Below are 4,894 nucleotides of genomic sequence, written 5' to 3'. Positions count from 1 at the left end.
CTAGTCACAAGGACTTTCTAGGCTTGAGGAGATGGCTTAGTCAGTAAGGCACTCTCCTAACAAACTGGAGGGTGTGAGTCCAGTCCTTATCACCCATGAGACAAAACTTAGTGTAGTGACATACACTGGTAATCTGTAATTCCAGAGATGGCAAGATGTAAAAGAGAGACCCCTTCCTTCTCTACCGCCAGAGAGACTGGTGGATCCCTGGAGCACGCTGGCCAGTGAGTCTATCTTCCTTGGTGAATTTCCAAGTCACTGAGAGATACTGTGATTCCAGAATTCCTTTCCCAGGGAGATGTAAACAGCATTTGTCCCTTCCTTACAAGGTCCAGACAGCAAACTGAAGTCGCCTTCCACCCAGGTTCACCCTGTGAACCAATGAGCTTACTTACCTTAACTGCAGAGAATGGGTGAGGGGTTCCTTACAGGATCATGGGAAACCCCTAAGCAGCCACACTGGAAAGTCTTCACCCCATATAGCTTTGCCACACCCATATAGGTGGAGTCTCTTCCGTTAACCTCCCACTGTTAGTATACTCCAGCATCTCCTGAGACCAGAAGGTTCATGTGACTAGGATAGAACCACCTATCAATGGCTGGGTTAGGATCCATCAACCAGTCCCCACACCCAGCATCTGTGGGGGAATGTAAACAGTCAGCAAGCCCTGTGGCCACAGACTCTAGCAGGCAGACACAGCTGATCTGATGAAAATGGTGTTCTCCGAGAGGACCGTGTTCTATAGCACTCTGTCTCAAGCAACAAGTAGAAGGCGGCAAAGGAAGAACACCTAAGGTTCTTCAATGACCTTCACATACACCTGCACACATATATGTTTGCGCGCGCGCACACACACACACACACACACACACACACACACACACACACACACACTTTCTACCCCTTCCTTCTATGCCCCCAAGCTTAATTCATCCACTCTGGTTGGGTTGGTTTTGATCCTTTGAACACAGCTGACAGGTAGCCCATTCAACATGAAACCCAGCTCTCTTGGGAGAGGGCAGCGATAGAGCAGGCTCCAGAGGCCTCCTCACCTAGGTTGGGATTGAATTTCTGGCACTCATAGGCCAGAAGGCAACCAACCTTCCCAGGGTTATCTCCCTCTTAGAGAATGCCAGTGACCTGCCAGGCATGCCTGTGTGTGAAATGATTGCATGGGTCCCCCTGAGACCCACATCTGTCTTGGAAGAAGACACATTACCACTTGCTCTTCTGAGGATATAGTGTGTGTGAGAAGAGACTTGTTCTGCCTCAAACCTGGCTCCCTCTCCTCGGTTGCCCAGGAACCTTGTCCTTGAACCTTAGTCTCAGCAGCCACAGAGGCCAGTGGCATAAAGCAACAATGCCCATTCCTTCCTCCTCTCTGGGCTTCCTCTGAGCTGTCAGCATCTGCTCTTGTCCACAGCCCTGATCAGGAATGTCTCTTTCTGGCATGCCTTCTGCAATGGGACACTTGAGCTTCTTCTCTTTCTTTGGGGTCTTCCCTCCCACAGGAGACTGACACCCTCAGGAGGCAGCCCCTTTACTTGTCTCCTACCTCCTTCCTCAGAGATCTCGGGTTTGCACACAGGGACCCAAGGACAACCCACAGGGGGGTCTCAGGCTTTGTATTTAAGGTTCTCTTCTGGCTCTCCCCGACTGGGTCCACATAAAGGCACTCTGAAGGGGCTGTCGTATGATAGATTCAACTGTGTTCAGCAGACACTATATAGGCTTGGGATTCAGACCTTGGTGTGGGTTGGCTGAAGCCATTAGCTACTGTGGAACTGATTATACGCATGTATAATCAAGAAAAATGCCTTCAAGAAAAATGTTAATAGCAACAATGAAAGCTATGCAACTGGTCTCAGTTTACTTTACCTTAGGGTTTAGTGTACGAGGGCAAAGATCTGGAGCCCTAAGCACTGGGACAGGTGTGAGAAGAGGCTATGAGGAGGGGGAGTGTGGAGGGACTTATCAGTCCAGCTTCTGTGACAGCCATTCTTGGGTCCGTGTTCTAGGCAGCTCCTTCTCCTCTCAGTTGGAGTTGCAATTCATAAGAATTATTCGTTATTGAATGGCTAACACTCCTTTGCAGTCGACACGTCCAAACAAACACACACACACACACACACACACACACACACACACACACACACACAAAACATACACCAAAAGGATCCAGAGTTAAGGGTCTCCCTCTGTCCCGGTTCCCCTTCCTGGAGGCAGCCAAGGCTACCGTCCTTTGTGTGATCTTCCAGACACAGCCTGTTTACGCTGGAGGAAAAATATTTCTGCTCTGTGTTTGTATGTTTAAATCTGTGTATTTCCTCCAGTTGTATGCAATGGCGGCAGCCCGAGCCTGACGTTCTGCCCCATGCTTCTTTGCTTTGTGTCGTGGGCTGAAGGTGGAAGCTTATTAAGTTGCAGAGCATCACGGCTACCCGTGTCTGTTATGGAAGAGCCCTTGCTTTCGTCAGCCTGTCCTTCCTCAGTGGACACACAGGTTGTTCTGTTTTTCAGAGGCAGTCTACAAGTCCTCATCCTTCGTGGCCCACTGCCAGCAGGGCTTGTGTGAAGGGGAAAATGGCGTTGTTACCCAGCAGCCCCTGCAGTTGTTACCCAGCAGCCCCTGCAGCCATCTGCTCCAGCTCTGGCTCATTTTCAGGCAAGTTTCTTGTCTCTCCCCACGCACGCCCAAACCCAGTGCATCCTTTTGAGTTCTACAACAGCTCCCTGCATGCCTGCTGCTCCTCCTTCCCTAATAGCGCTTCCTGGGTCACAGCAATAAAACTCTAAGATGCCTACCACCTTAAAGAGGTTACTTATCCATCATTATACCTTCTCCATGGCTTTAACTTAGTAACTTAGTCCCCGCACCAGGAAGAGATCTGCTTTTTTGTCTCTGCAATGTCTCTTCACAGGACCAGCACAGTCAGTGGGAGGCTTGGGGTCATTCATCACCCCCTAGGGAGTTATCAGAGCCTCTATAGGTAAGTCTGGGTATCAGCCGGGGCTATAGGCAGGCAGAGGGAAAGATAAACCAAAGCAGAAGCAGACCTGTCTACACTGATAACTGCACTCTCCTGGGGGAAGGCATGTGTGGACTTTAGTGGACTTGGAAGAATCTTCTGTCATAGTCCCTAGGAGACTTTGTGGAGAAGCAGGTGACCCAGGGCTTGGTCAGGTGACTAAAAAACCCTAGACTATCATCATTCAGGTCCTGAACCATTCTGTGGCTAATTCTCTGCTGCCAGGTACTAAGTGGACAGTCCTCGAACTCCCAAGTCTCTGTCTCCCTTTACTTTGGCCATGCCTGTGGGGCTGGCCCTTCCTCAGAGCTCCCTGTCCTTTATGCAAGGCTGGTGATAATCAGGACCAGAGCTGAGCTCTGGAACTCAGTTAGGAGCTCCATCAGCAAATAAAAGTCTCAGTGCCTCATGGGAGCTGTGCAGACAGACAAACAGTCCAGTATGTGAGGAGAACCTTTGAAGATGCAGAAAGACTCCTTTAAGAATAAATTATTGTCATCCTGTGACTATCACAGGCCTCCCCACGTTCCTGCCAATACTGGAGTCACCCAATAGGTGTCACTGTGTGCTCTTGAAAGTAAAATTAAAAAAAAAAAAAAAAAAAAAAACCAACCAAACCAAAAACAACAACAACAAAAACCCCCCAAAATCAAAAAACAACAAAAACAAACAAACAAAACCCACTGCTATCTAAAGTGAACTTGGACCTTTATAACAAAAGGGATAAAAAAAAAATCTCATGTGTATTAAAATGAACGACAGCTAATATTTATCCAGAACTTTCAGAATTGAGCTCACAAGCTGAATTCCCAACACTTCAGGAACTTCATGGTCAGATGGGGAAACTGAGGCTCCGAGACTCTGACTTGGCTGAGGCCGCACAGTTAATACACAGCACAGGCAGGATCTAGCCTCACTGTATCTGCATCTGAAACCTGCCTTCATAACAAAGCCACCAGAGTGAGCTGTAGAGGGGTGACTCCTCCACTGTTATCTCCACAACAGTATTCCGGGCTTATGTCTATCTGTTCCCATTGGGAACGGAAGCATAGAAGACAAAGAACACGCTTGGGGTTCACTCATGTTGGTCTTGTGCACCTATGGAGAACAGGAACCATCCTCACTCTGGAAGAACAGCTGTCTCAAAAGGGTGGGCAGTGTCCATACTGCTGGTAAAGACTCCACTGCCCACCACTGTCCTCAGTGGGAAAAGCCAGTCTCTTCCCCTCCCCCCACCCATACCTTGGCTGCTCTCACCTCCTCTCACTTCCCAGGGATGATCCCACTGCTGGGGAGATGGCTCGGTCAGTAAAGTGTTCATCTTGTAAGTGTAAGGACTGTGTCCAATCCCAGGACCCACATTTTAAAAAGATGCCAGGTGCTGGAGAGGTGCCTCAGGGGCTTAAAATGCTCCCAGCTCTCAGCACTTTTGCCAAGCAGTTCACAGCCACATGTAACTCCAGCTACAGGCCATCTGCTCCCTTTTGAGCCTCATGGTACCTGCACACACATGGTTTACACACACATAAATATAACAAAAAATAAACTAACATTTTGAAAAAGTGCTGGCTATGGTAGAACACTTTTATAATCCAAGTGTCCAGGAAGGTAGAAACAGGTCCCCAGGTTTGCTCTGGCTGTGAAGCCTAGTTCACATGGTGAGTGTCAGGCCAGTGAAAGACCGTCTTTAAAAGGAAAAAAGAAAAAAAAGAAAGACCTTAGAAATGGAAATAATATATATGTCTCTGTGTGTGTGTGTGTGTGTGCGCGCGCGCACGAGCGTGCACGCTGTGATAGGGTGGGACCCTCCCAGCCCTTGAACTTGCAAGGCAGCCAGGATTTGGAGTCTGAGAAATGTCTTTTT

Source organism: Micromys minutus (genome assembly GCF_963924665.1).
Source record: "Micromys minutus genome assembly, chromosome: 17".
NCBI lineage: Eukaryota > Metazoa > Chordata > Mammalia > Rodentia > Muridae > Micromys > Micromys minutus.
This window is presented reverse-complemented; position numbering follows the sequence as displayed.